At 47.0% G+C, this 13706-nt stretch overlaps 1 protein-coding gene and 1 long non-coding RNA gene across 10 annotated transcripts in view; one reads left to right on the top strand and one right to left on the bottom strand.

Annotated features, from left to right (window-relative positions):
- Nucleotides 1-13706, top strand: part of ANKRD11 (ankyrin repeat domain containing 11) — a 113644-nt gene that overhangs the window by 17882 nt on the left and 82056 nt on the right. The gene's annotated exons all lie outside the window — the stretch shown is intronic.
- Nucleotides 8010-8702, bottom strand: LOC126943939 (uncharacterized). 9 transcript variants are annotated; one of them, XR_007721894.1, is made up of 5 exons: nt 8616-8702; nt 8514-8553; nt 8349-8450; nt 8227-8307; nt 8010-8102 (listed from the first exon to the last, which is right to left on the bottom strand). It is a non-coding gene; the product is annotated as an uncharacterized LOC126943939 (long non-coding RNA). The 9 variants fall into 9 exon arrangements; XR_007721900.1 differs by having other exon boundaries at nt 8227-8348; nt 8390-8450; XR_007721895.1 differs by having other exon boundaries at nt 8078-8184; nt 8248-8307.

Genomic DNA, 13706 nt, shown 5'->3' with positions numbered 1-13706 from the left:
CTGCGGTGTTGACTGTGTCAAGCACTTTTTATATTTGGAGATTTGTCTAATATTGGTAAAATCATTTTTGAGACTTCAAAAAAGATTGACAGTGAGAAGGAAAAGGAGACTTTTCTGATTCTAGGGTGAGATACTGTGTTTCAACATGAATTTTTTTTGTTTTGTTGAATACAAAATTTAGTTTGTTCTATGTGAGATTTGTGAAAATGCCTTGGAAGATTTGAATGGGTAAAGGCATACTTTCCGCCGTCTGTGCAGTGCATTATTCAGAAGCAGTGGAGTGACCTTGCGGGCGGCACCTGAGGGGGTGCCAGGCATGGGGCTGTTGGGCAGGCAGCTCCCGAGAACCCTGCAGGGCTGGGTGCGACTCTGGCTCCCATCAATTATTTACAGACTTGGGGCACTCGGCTGGGCTGGTTCACAGGGCTGGAAGCCAGCTCCACCTTTATGTCTCCAGCTGTGCCCGCCGCCTGTCACCCTGTGGCAGACATAGCCCACTCTCCCTGCATGAGAGGCTGGCTGCAGAGCCTGCTGTGTCTTGTTTCAGGTGTCTCAGGGCTGATGTGTGTTGTGTTCCTGTGGTGGCTGTTGATCATGAAAAACATTATGTCACATAAAATATGTGACCAGGTTGGGCATAGTGGTTCATGCCTGTAATCCCAGCACTTTGGGAGGCCTAGGTGGGCAGATCACCTGAGGTCAGGAGTTTGAAAAACCAGCCTGGCCAACATGGTGAAACCCCGTCTCTACTAAAAATGCAAAAAATGTAGGCAAGCTTGGTGGCACATGCCTGTAATCCCAACAACTAGGGAGACCGAGGCAGGAGAATTGCTTGAACCCGGGAGGCGGAGGTTGCAGTGAGCCGAGATCACACCATTGCACTCCAGCCTGGGTGACACAGCGACACTCTGTCTCGCAAAAATAAAAAAGTGACCAGTTCCTTCTAGTTGCCTTGGACCTGGTGTTCATCTTACTGCTGGCATTTCCAGCTCTACCTTTGAGATCTTCTAGAGAAATAAATAGAAACTTTGTTTACTTTCTCTCTCTCTCTCTCTCTCTTTCTCTCGCTCTCTCTCTTTTTTTTTTTTGGAGTCGGAGTCTTGCTCTGTCACCCAGGCTGGAGTCCTGTGGCACCATCTTGGCTCACTGCAACCTCCGCCTCCTGGGTTCAAGCAATTCTCCTGCCTCAACCTTCTGAGTAGCTGGGATTACAGGTGTCTGCCACCACGCACGGCTAATTTTTGTATTTTTAGTAGAGACGGGGTTTCACCATATTGACCAGGCTGGTCTTGAACTCCTGACCTCATGATCCGCCTGCCTCAGCCTCCCAAAGTGCTGAGATTACAGGCGTGAGTCACCGTGCCCAGCCTACTTTCTCTTGTTAAAATTTTAACTCAGTGTTAGGGTGAAGTAAATGGATCCTATAAAGTTAATATATAAATATTCAATGTTTAATGTTCTCCATAAACTTTTCTGAAATATGTTTGTTTTAAAATAATTTTGTTGTAGTGACTGCCTTTGCTTAAACATGCCGTGAAGTAGTAGAAGAAGCAGTGAGAGCAAAGAGGGAAAGGACAGGTTGCTGATAAAGCAGGCGTGGGCCCGGCTTGGGGGCCCATGTGGTCACCTTGAAGGAGGACAGCAGCATATAGGAGACCCACTCAGGAATCCGCCTGGCCGAGCACACACGTTTTCAGAAGCAAGTGGGACCCACCCAGCCGAGGCTTCAATAAACTGGTGAATTGGTTGGACAAAGGCCAGGCACAGAACACTCTGGTGCTGATGAGTGGCGCGGACAGAGCTTTTACCTTTCAAAGATCAGCCACAGTGTGTGTGAGGTCTGGATGGGCCGGGGGAGAGGAGGTGGCCCTGACCAGGGCCTCACTCTTGGGGGCAGGGCTCTCTTACTGTGCTGAATTTGCCAGAAGTTCTGGTGTGAAGTCGTGAGTGTGAGCCCTGAAGATCTGCCCGGACATTCCTCTGTGCCCAGCATCGAGTGCCCTCCTGCCGCTGACCTGAGAGCAGGAGGGCGTCACTGTGGCTTTCTGGTTGGCTTTCTTGGGGGCGCTGCCCTGAGACATTGCGGGGCCTAGACCCCTGGCTTCTTGACTTGCCGTCCCCAGGGCTCCGCACCTCCCGCGCGGCATGATGCATACCTGGCCACCGTGAGATCCAGTCCTTAGGACAAGTCTTGTCTCGTGTCCAGCATTCCATCCCTAGGGAAATGTATCTCGTGCTTTTCAAAGAAGACAATTGGCCAGGTGCAGTGGCTCACACCTGTGATCCCAGCATTTGGGAGGCTGAGGCAGGCGGATCACTTGAGGTCAGGAGTTCGAGACCAGTCTGACCAACATGTTGAAACCCCTGCCTCTGCAACAATTAGCTGGACGTGGTGGCTTGTGCCTGTCATTTCAGCTACTCAGGAGGCTGAGGCATGAGAATCGCTTGAATCCAGGAGGCAGAGATTGCAGTAAGCCGCGATGGCACCACTGCACTCTATCCTGGTGACAGAGTGAGACTCTGTCTCCAAAAGAGAGATAATATTAGCTTGAGTGAGAGGATTGATAGACCGTAGGCCTACCCAGTTAAAGCATACAGTTCAAAGGTTGTTAGTGTATTCACAGGTCTGTTCAACCACCAGGACTGTCAGTTCTAGAACATTCCTGTCACCTCAGAAAAACTTGGACCTTTAATCGTCACTGTCTGTCCGCCCCCTTTCCAGCCTCCGCTTTCTCTCTGGGTCTGCCTTTCTGGTCATTTTGTGTCCATGGAATTGCATGCTGTGTGGCATGACAGAAACCTGTGCCCAGGTCACAGGACCTGTGTCTGCAGTGCACACAGCAGCATTGCCTCAATGCCAAACACAGAGAGAAGCCTCATCTCCGTGCCTTAACTTACAGACATGCCGGAGAGCCTGTATCCAGTGTTTTCTTGAAAAAGTTTGCTAGGATCCTCTTTGAATACATATATTTATGAAATGAGAATCAGTTATTTTGTGTAGTGGGTAATGAATGCCTGGAGTGATTTGAAGAGGTAGTGGAGGGTGTGTGGTAAAGTCAGCCACCTGTGCACCTCCATCCCCCAGGCCCTGGAGACCGTCTTGGAAGTGCTGCCTGCTCAGGATCAAGGACAGCCTCTTCCTGCTCCTGTCGGGATCTGGTCGTCCTTCCCTAGGGCCCTGGATGCCATCCCCGCCAGGAACGTGTTCTGCTTTTCCAGATGTGTTTGGTGGCCTGTGGGTGTGGGGTGATCAGTATTTGATTTCATTCTTTGCCGGGGAACCCCTCACCCACGCCCACCTCCAGCTGCCGCCACCTCTCTGCTCTCCTTCGCAGCAGTGCTCTTGACGAGCTCCGGTGCCTGCCATCGTCTGCTGCCCTGCATTCTCTCTTAGAGCTTCTTTGAGGTACGGTTTAAATACTGTGGAATGCACCGATTTTAATAGGGGTTGGGGGGTGCATCCAGAGAAATGCATCGTTAGGTGATCTTGTCCTGTGAGCGTCGTGGAGTGCGTGTACACAGATCTAGAAGGCAGAGCCTCCCACACCCCTGAGCTGCATGGTAGAGCCTGTTGCTGAGTCACCGTGCTGAATCGTGTAAAGAAATCGTTACACAGTGGTAGGTGTTTATGCCATGGGACCCGTTCTGCTCCGATAGCATCTTATGGTACCTCATACCACCATCGTGAGTGTGGCCTGTTGACCGAAGCATCACGTCCCTCATGACTACAGATGTGAGAGTTTTAACAAATCAGTTGGAACCGTCTTGTTCCCACCATGACAGTCATGAAACAGAGCATTTCCATGACCCCAGGAAAGGTCCCCTTTTCCCCTTTGCGGCAGCACATCCTCCTGTTTCCTGGACCCAGGGTGCTGATGTGCTTTCTGTCACTGTAGGTTTTGCTTTTCTAGAATTTAATATGAATGGAAACCTTGAGTGTAGAGTCTTGTGTCTGGTATGTTTCATCCTCCTTTTGAGAGTGATCTGGGTTCTGTGGTGTATGTCAGTAGGTTGCTAAGTTGCTTTTTTGGGGGTTAAGTATGTCACATGTTCATCCAATAAGCAGTTACAGACATGTCCATTGTTTCCTAGTTTTAGCTGTTGGGAGTCCAGCTAATATGAGTAGTTGCATGCAAAGCATCAGATGGCTGGATGTGGTACTTCTTCACATCCAGGTCATAAGTTTCCAGGTCATAAGTTCTGTGATTGTTTAACTTTTTAAGAACCTGACAGACTTTTTTCCAAAGGGACCATGCAGTTTTGTGTCCCCACCAGCAGTGAATGGGAATTCTGTTTGCTGTCCTTGCCGTTATGTGGTACAGTCCGTCTTTTCCGTTTTAGCCATTTTAGTGGATTGTGGTTTTATTTTCCAGTGCCCCAATGGCAAATGATGTTGCTTGTCTTGTCATGTGGCTGTTTGGTGGGGGAAGGGACTATCCATGTATTTGCTTTGGTGAAGCATCTGTCTTCATCTTCATATCTGCCAGTTGCTCATTTCTAAAACTCGGGTTGTCTGCTAACTTTTGAGAGTTTTTTATAGATTCTAGACACAGGTCCTTTACCAGCTATTTGTTGTTTGAAATTTTTTTTTTTTTAACCAGTATTTGGCATGTATTTTTATTTTCTTAATAGTGTCTTTTGAGCAGCTGAAGTTTTTCGTTCGATGAAGCCCAACTTCATAGTTTTGTCTTGGGTACTTTGTGCTTGTATCTTTAAGAAATCTCCTAACCCAGCATCGTAGAGCATGTGTTCTTCAAGGAGATACATAGTTTTCACTCGTTTACTTCATTTTTGTGTATGGCATAAGGTAAGATTAGAGGTTTTTGTTTTTTGCATGAGGATCTTCAATTATTTCCAGCATCATTTGTTGAAAAGATTATTTTCCCATTCAGTTGCTTTACATTTGTTAAGAAATTAGTTGACTATATTTGTGTGGGTCTATTTTTGGTCTTTTCTGTTCCATCATTCTATTTATCGATTCTTTTGCTAATAATACCACAGTGTCTTGATTACTATAATTATTATTCTTTTTTTTTTGTTTTTTTACTTTTTGAGATGGTGTTTTACTCTGTCCCCCAGGCTGGAGTGCATCTAGACTCACTGTAAACTCCGCTTCCCAGGTTCAAGTGATTCTTCTGCCTCAGCCCCCTGAGTAGCTGGGATTACAGGTGCCTGCCACCACGCCTGGCTAGTTTTGTATTTTTAGTAGAGACGGGGTTTCACCATGTTGACCAGGCTAGTCTTGAACTCCTGATTTCAGGTGATACGCCCGGCTGGGTTTTTTGTTTTGTTTTGTTTTAAGACAATAAAACTGGTAGCCCCTTAGCCAAATGGATCAGGAGAAAAAGAAGCAACAAATTTTTAGTGTGGACATGAGAAAAGGGACATTGCTGTGATTCTATAGCCATTCAAAGGACAATAAGGAAATTTTGTTAACGTTATGCCAATAAATTATACAACTTAGATGAAATAGAGAAATTCTTTAAAATACTCAAACTACTTCAGCTTACTAAAGAAGAAATAGATAGCTTAAATAGCCCTATGTCTATTAAAGAAATTGAAATTTTAGTTAACACCCTTCCCACAAAGAAACCTTCAGTCCCAGATGACTTACTTGGTCGTTTGTACCATACGCTAAAAGACTAACTAAAGTCAGTTACGTAGAAGCCCTTCCACAACAGAGGAGGGTGCACCTCCCAGTCTTTCTATGAGTCAGGGACACCTTGATGCCAAAATTAGAGAAACACCCACATTAATACAGACGTAAATTAAGTTATGGGAGATGGAAAGAATAATGATAATACAGACGTAAATTAAGTTATAGGAGAAGAAAGAATGATGATACCTCAAGAACAAGTGGGATTTCTCTCAGAAGTTCATATTTCGTTTAGCATTTAAAAATCAATGTCATGTACCATATTGACATAAGAAAAACGAAATGCCATAAGATCATCTGAGAAGATTTTTTTAAAAATGGTATTTGAGGCCAGATATGGTGGCTCATGCCTGTAACCCCAACATTTTAGGAGGCTGAGATGGGAGGACAGCTCGAGTCCAGGGGTTGCAGGGCAGCTTGGGCAACATGGTGAAACCCTGTCTCTACAAAAAAACACAAAAATGAGCTGGGCATGGTGGTGTGCTGGTGGTCCCAGCTACTCAGGAGGCTGAGGTGGGAGGATCCATCGAGCCCAGGAGGTAGAGGCTGCAGTGAGCCGAGACCACGCCATTTCACTGCAGCCTGGGTGACGGAGTGAGATGCTGTCTCAAAAAAAAAAAGGAAAGAAAAGAAAGAGAGAAAGAAAACTGACAAAATTCCATACCCATTCATAAGGAAAGTGCTCTGCAAAGTAAGAACAGAAGGGAGTTTCCTCAGCCTGATGGAGGACATTCTGAGAAACACCTACAGCTGACTGACACCGTTCTCACTGATGAAAAACTGAATTCGTTTTTCCTAATGTTGGAGATGTTTGCGGTCACCTCTTTGAGTTCTCTTTTTAAAAAAGTAACCTTTATTACTGAAGCAATATTCAACATTTTAGAAAATTAGGAAAAACTGATAAAGAAATGGAATGTAAAATAATCACATTTTCATGACCTGGAGAAGAGCACTTTTTTTAATGTGTGCATGTTCACACACACACGTACACACGTGTGCGACAGTCAGGCTTATGTGTCAGCTTGTCGAGGCTACACTGCCAGAGATGTAAAGAAGCCCTGCCCAGGTGCTGCTGTGGCAGTGTTTTTCATTCACATTTCCATTTCAGCGAGCTGCTTGCTGTTTCCTCCGAAGCCCAGACGAAGGAGAGGCACCCCCACGGGCCTAGTGCCTCACTCCAGCCTGAGCCCAGCCCACGTGCTCAGTCACCCCTTGTAGCTGGCCTTTTGCCCAGCAGAGCCTTCCCTTCCTGCTACTGACCAGCTGTGGGGATTGGGCCATTTGCTTTGCAGAAAGTTCGCACCTTCCTATTTGGTCTTGTTGCCTTCCTGTTGTGTCATTTAGCTTGTTCTCTGTTTTATTGTTCATTTAAAATAAAACTCACCTTTGACTTTAACCTCTGTTACATGTTTGCTTTTTGTTTCATTTATGTTCCTACATTTCTCATGGTTTTCTTCTCTTCTTTTAGTTGTATTCTAGCTTTTAGAGTCTCTTTATTGGGATGCCTTCTAGCCATAAATATAAATACAATTCCCTCTAACATCTACTTTACCTGGATCTCCCAATTTGCTATATAGCATCTCTGTCATTTCCAATTTTGAGTATTTTAAACTCCTACTCTGGTCCTCCTCCCTGGTACTTAGAAATGCATTTCTTAACTCCCGGATTCAAGGTCTTGTTTTCTAGTCACCGTCCTCCCATCTGAATTGCATTGTCGCAGTTTTTAGGCTTACAGTGTAGTTGTATATGTGATTGGGCTTGGATGACTGTTGTTCTCTGGGAGCTTGAAAAATGGGGATTGCGTGATTATTGGATTGTTATATATGTAATTATTGGATTATTTTATATGTGCTTGTTAGCTCCAGCTTGGTCTTGCTTTCAGATCTTCTGTCTTGTAGTTCGGGTTGGGGTTACCTCCTCGTCTGTTCTCTACTGAAAGGCCCTTTAATGTCTGCTGCATGGTCGAGGCTCATTTTCTGTGTTCCGAGACGGGGTCTCCCTCTGTCGCCCAGGCTGGAGGCCGCGGTGTGATCTAGGCTCACTACAGCCTCGCCTCCTGGGTTCAAGGGACTTTCCCTGCCTCAGTCTCCCGAGTAGCTGGGATTACAAGCACCCACCACCACGCCTGGCTGATTTTTTTTTTTTTTTTTGTATTGTTAGTAGAGATGGGGTCACACCATGTTGGCCAGGCTGGTCTCGAGCTCCTGACCTCAAGTGATCCGCGTGCCTTGGCCTCCCAAAGTGCTGGGATTATAGGAGTGAGCCTGTGTCTGGCCTGTTCTATTGATTCTTGTTCTTTACTCGGAGACTTTTATTTGTATAAATGTTGGACCATCTTAGCTCTCTTGTGAAAGAAACATTTTGCCATATTATAGTGGCTCACCTTATCTCCTGGCATGCATTCTGGTCTCAAGTCTGTACCCAGCATTGATAGAGGAAGCCCAGCCTGGTGTGCGCAGTATGTACCTGGCGTGCGCGGTTATGTACCTGGCGTGCGCAGTATGTACCTGGCGTGCGCGGTTATGTACCTGGCGTGCGCGGTTATGTACCTGGCGTGCGCGGTTATGTACCTGGCGTGCGCGGTTATGTACCTGGCGTGCGCAGTATGTACCTAGTGTGCGCAGTATGTACCTAGTGTGCGCAGTATGTACCTGGTGTGCACAGTATGTACCTAGTGTGCGCGGTTATGTACCTGGCGTGCGCGGTTATGTACCTAGTGTGCGCAGTATGTACCTAGTGTGAGCTGTATGTACCTGGTGTGCACAGTATGTACCTAGTGTGCGCGGTTATGTACCTGGCGTGCGCGGTTATGTACCTGGCGTGCGCGGTTATGTACCTGGCGTGCGCGGTTATGTACCTAGTGTGCGCAGTATGTACCTAGTGTGAGCTGTATGTACCTGGTGTGCACAGTATGTACCTAGTGTGAGCAGTTATGTACCTAGTGTGCGCGGTTATGTACCTGGCGTGCGCAGTAGGTACCTGGTGTGTCTTTTCTGAAATGTTTGTTCAAGGATTAGACGTCACTCAGCTCGTGCTGAGCCAGCTGGATTACTTTTTCCATTCCATTCTGACAAACTTGGTCTTTTAACTGGATTTCTTAGTCCATTTACTTTTTTCCCTTAGCCTGTTTATGCTGCTGTAACAGAATGCCTGAGACTGGTTCATTTATAAAGAACAGAAATTTATTTCTCACAGTTCTGGAAGCTGAAAGTCGGAGAGCCTGGAGCCACTGGTCTCTGCCTCCGTGCTTGGTGCTGTCCTTCTGTGGCTTCAGGGACAGAGGAGTGGACAGGACTGCCTCCCAGTCCCGGCCCTTCATAGCAGCCAGCGTTCGTCTGCCCACGAGGGCAGAGCCTTCCCGAACGGGGCACCCGGTGCCGGGGCGGGTAGGTGGGGTGGGTGGAGGGACGGCACTGAGTTTTGTGGTGTCGAGTGCTTTCCATTTGTCCTGTCTTTTCTCTCTCTCTCCTTTTGCTGAGGGGTGGGGTGGAGGGAGCTGATATATATGTTTTTTTCTGCTCCATTTTTTTTTTTCATCTTTACAGTTTGGAGATTGTATAGTGTCTTTTGTGGTTATGTTGGGAGTTTGCCTTTTCCATTTCCTGGTGGATGCTCCCAGATTTTAGTACCCTTTTAGGCCGTGAAGCAGTTTTTAAGCATGAAGTGGTTGAGAAATCATCTGGGCTGGGCTTCCCTGGAGCACGTCTTGGCCTTGCCTTTCCTCCTGCCTCATGTGCTTCTGTTGTGTGGTGTGTTTGTGCTTTTTCCTGTGGTTTTCAGTTCTGGCAACTATTCTTTTTCACTGGTGTTTTCTACAAGGAGCCTGGTGATAAAACTAAGGAAAATTTAGTTTGAGATTCTCTTGAAGATGAAGAGAAAACTTTGAAGGTGGTTGAGAGTCTCACACCTCGTCTGCCGTTGGTGGGAGCTGCTGCTCTAGCCGCCTCTGGCCTCACGTCTGGCCCTCCACTGTGCTCCCGGGCCCTTGTGCTTGGGAGCTCTTTGTTCTTCCCAGTCTGAAGGTGTGGGCAGCTCCCAGCATGCGTGAGGGCGCCCTCATTTCTGTCCCTCTTTATTCCTGGGCCCCTCGGCCTGGAGTGTCCTCCCGGACGCTTGCATTGTGGGCTTATCCCCCAGACGCTGAGGCAGCGTTCAGACAAGGAGGAGACTTTATTTGTGGGTCATCTTGGCAGATGGGATTATTGTATCTTCAAGAGGGTAAAATCTGTGTCACTCAGTTCAGACAGACGGATATTTTCCAGGAGTGTGCGGACAGCAGTGACCTGGGTTGGCCCTGACGGGGTCTGGAGTTGGTGGTCCTGCCTGGAGGCCTGGCCAGGCATTCACAGCAAGGGGGTGTCTTTGGATGGTTGCAGCTCCCGCCTCTTTGTTTGCAATGTGGAAATAATACCATCTGTTAGCTTAGACTCGTTAGAGGCGCCAAATAAAATAACATATGAAAGTACAGCACCGTGCAGATGTAATTTGAAATGGATCGTTAAGCCCTAGTCATGACTTACAGGCTGGGAAGCTGTCCTGAGCCAGGGTTGCCCGCATGTGCTCCTCCCAGAGCACAGACTCCAGGGATTGTGCCCAGCCTGTAGCTGAGGAGACTGAGGCCCAGGAAGTCCTGCACCGAAAGCCTCCTTTGGGAGCTGGAGGTGCGGCGCCGGACTTGAGGAGTGGCGTTTGTGTCTGTCGTGTGCACCTGGGGTCAGATGGTCAGAGCTGGCCATGAGTGTGAGGGGGTGGATGTCCTACACCCAAAGCAGCCCGTGATCCGTAGTTTCCAAGGTGCCTTCGTTTTCCCTACTCTGTTCGTCTATAGGAGTGAGGGGTGGAACCTCAGAGCCTGCGAAGCGTAAACTGTCAGACATGGGCGACGGGGGACAGGTGGAGGGAGGCGCGCCCTGACGCAGGCTGCACTGGCGACTGCTCAGTTGGAGGCCCTTCCTTGAAAACATGAGCTGTGACTCATCTGTAATAAACCTGTTAGTCGTGATCTGTGAAGGTAATTGGTGGTTTGTGGATGTGACTGACCAAGTTCCGGCCCATTGCTGCCTCGTGTTTTCCGACTGGGGTGAGGTTCTGAACGAGGTTAATTCTCCGGCAAATCCAAGAGGAGGCGCTGTGTTTTGCGCACACCCTCACCACCCCTCCAGCCCGCCTCAGGCTCTGTCTGATTTGCTCACTCGCTCACACGTACATTATGTGTTAGGAATACCTGTGCACCCTGGCTTTTAAGAGATTACACAAAAAACACAAATCTGAGCTGATTTTTACTTTGGAATAATTTACCACAAATTCAGTTTAAGCAATTAAAGTGTTGGAGCTTATAACTAAATGTTAATTTTTCTCTTTTTGGAAACAGGTATTGCTTTTTAAAAATGCGCTCAGACCCAGCGCGGTGGCTTACACCTGTAATCCAGCACTTTGGGAGGCCGAGGTGGGCAGATCACTCTCGAGGTCAGGAGTTCAAGACCAGCCTGGCCAACATGGTGAAACCCCATCTCTACTAAAAAAAAAAAAAAAAAAAAAAAATGAGCCAGGCGTGGTGGCACACACCTGTAATCCCAGCTACTCAGGAGACTGAGACTGCAGTGAGCTGAGATCGCAGCACTGCACTCTAGCCTGGGTGACAAGAGCAAGACTGTCTCAAATAAAAATTTAAAAAGCGTTTATATTTGCAAACAGACATGAGTGCCTAGTTTTTATTGGTTTGTACATCCCGAATTCGGAATTAGGAAGTGTGTAAATGATGCCTGTTTTGAGCTCTGGGATCTGAGCCGCCTTTTCATTCACCTCCGTCCCTTACCCACTCTTTTACCAGTTGGGCATAAATTATCACAGAAAGGCATTCTGAGGGAACAAAAGTTTGGTTATTCTGTAATAACGTTTTTCATGTTTTAACATGCAATTGTGTGTTTCCTTAAAGTATTTAGTATTTAATTTTAATGAGGACTACAATGAGAAGTAATTCTGTAGGGCCCATAAATAGAAAATCTATTTGAAATATACACCATGAAAAATACACCATGAAATATCAAGTTTGTTTTTTCTATTAAGAATGTCAGCTCATACTTGGGGATTTATTCACCCAGTTTTCCATATAATGCTTCAGAAAGATAATAGAGGGGAATTAAGGAAAAGGCATATCCTGCGCAGGCACGTGGGATGCTGGGAGAGCCACGCAGCTGCAGGGAGTTCACACTGGCCTCTCCCTGCCTGTTCCTCTTCACCCTTTGCGTTGTTCCTGTTGGGCCAGCTCTGTGCAAACCTGGTCCAGAGTATTGCTGGTTTATCCTGGACTAAATGCCGTCTTCCCAAGGCCTCAACATCTCTGGGGAATTCCATGTTTTCCGACTCTCAGGTGAAATGGACTGCGTTCTTCAAAGATAGAAACTGATTCTGAGGTCTGAACTTGGGTCATCGCTCTCCTTCACCAGCAACTCTCGATGTTCCACCTGGAACCCTCGCCCAGGCAGTTGACCTCATCTTTTTCTGTCTCCTGTTGGAGACCTACCTGTCATTACCTGTATTGCGCTTTGAGGCCCAGATGCGAAGATCTGGAAGGGCCCTGAGAGAAGGGACCAAGTGCTTATGGTGGTGTGAGGCAGAGGGTGGGAAGCAGAGCTGTGGGCAGTGGAGATGCAGCGCTCCCGCAGTGGGCCGTGGCTGCTGTGGGCTGGTCCGTCTTTGCCAGACTCTGCCATCTCTTGGCCACTTTTTGTTTGTGCACATTTTTGTGCAGAGAGTTATTAACCCAGGGACCTTACTTGGCTTTTGTAGGTATGTGATTATGCAGATGAATAGGTGTGTGAGGGAACTAAAGCCACGTTTGCATACGTGGCCTTGCTCCCAGTGTTAACAGTGGGATGTAAGGGCTGGATGCGGTGGGAGAGGAGGCAGTGGGTGGCCCTTACTTTAATCTGGAATTTTTTTTATGCCATTATCCTCTATTTACAGCTTTCAGAAATCAGCTGGTGTCACTGCACATATGTTTAGAGCTGTTGCTAAGGTGACGAGCCCAGCAGCCCACACAGGCCTTCTGGAAGGCAGGGAAGCTGCCTGGTGGGGTCTGTTCACGTTGGGGCCTCATCCCTCCAACCTGTGGGGATCTGCAGATTGCAGTGTTCCAACTTAAATTGTCTGCTTCCTTTTGGTTTGATTGCCTGATTGACTAATAATTTAAAACGAAAAACCCTGTGGTGTATTTAATACAGAGAGAAATGGAGCCACAGCATTGTTTCCAAACCGGCTCTCCTTACCATGATGGCAGCAGAACTCCAGTCTTCTCCACCGGTCTCACTTCTCATTCACCTCAGAAACAGAGCTGTGGGCTTCAGGCTTTTCGCAGTGGACTTTAGGACATTTCTTTTCTAATATTGCATATAAATAGTCCACTTGACTTGGGTTATGACTTACTAATTTTTTTCTGGGCATATGTTAAAGGATTCTGAAGTCATTTATATTTTTAAAATGTTCTTTCTGGGTGTATTGGTGAGTCTTTGGTCTGCTTTGGAAGGTAGAGTCCAGGATTCTGTTGACTGATGTTCACTCCCACATCACTGCCCATGTTTGGATGTTGAAAAGGTGCCTTCCTAAGTGTTTTTTTGGGTCTGGACTCTCTGAGAGTTGGACAAAAGCTGTGGCTCCTCTCCCCAGGACTGTCTACATACCTGTGCATTTTCTGTGTGATTTCTGGGGTTTCAGAGCTCTCTGGGTCCTTGCACCTCTTCCGAGCTCTTTTTTTGCCAATGAACAGCCTCCTGTTAGCACTTGAGTTTATAGTTTTTATTCAAATGAAATTTGTTAATTATGTTGTCTCTTTTTGTAGAATGTAATCTTGTTAGAAAAAAAGATGACATGCAAAGTACTTTCCCCTTTTCCTACCAAGATCGCTTGATAAAAAATTTACAACAGAGCTGGGTGCTGTGGCTCACGCCTGTAATCCCGTCACCTCCCAAAGTGAGGCGGAGGCGGGTGGATTGCCTGAGGTCAGGAATTCAGGACCAGCCTGGACAACATTGTGAAACCCCATCTCTACTAA

This window comes from Macaca thibetana, chromosome 20, assembly GCF_024542745.1.
Source record: "Macaca thibetana thibetana isolate TM-01 chromosome 20, ASM2454274v1, whole genome shotgun sequence".
Taxonomy (NCBI): domain Eukaryota; kingdom Metazoa; phylum Chordata; class Mammalia; order Primates; family Cercopithecidae; genus Macaca; species Macaca thibetana.
This window is presented reverse-complemented; position numbering and strand designations above follow the sequence as displayed.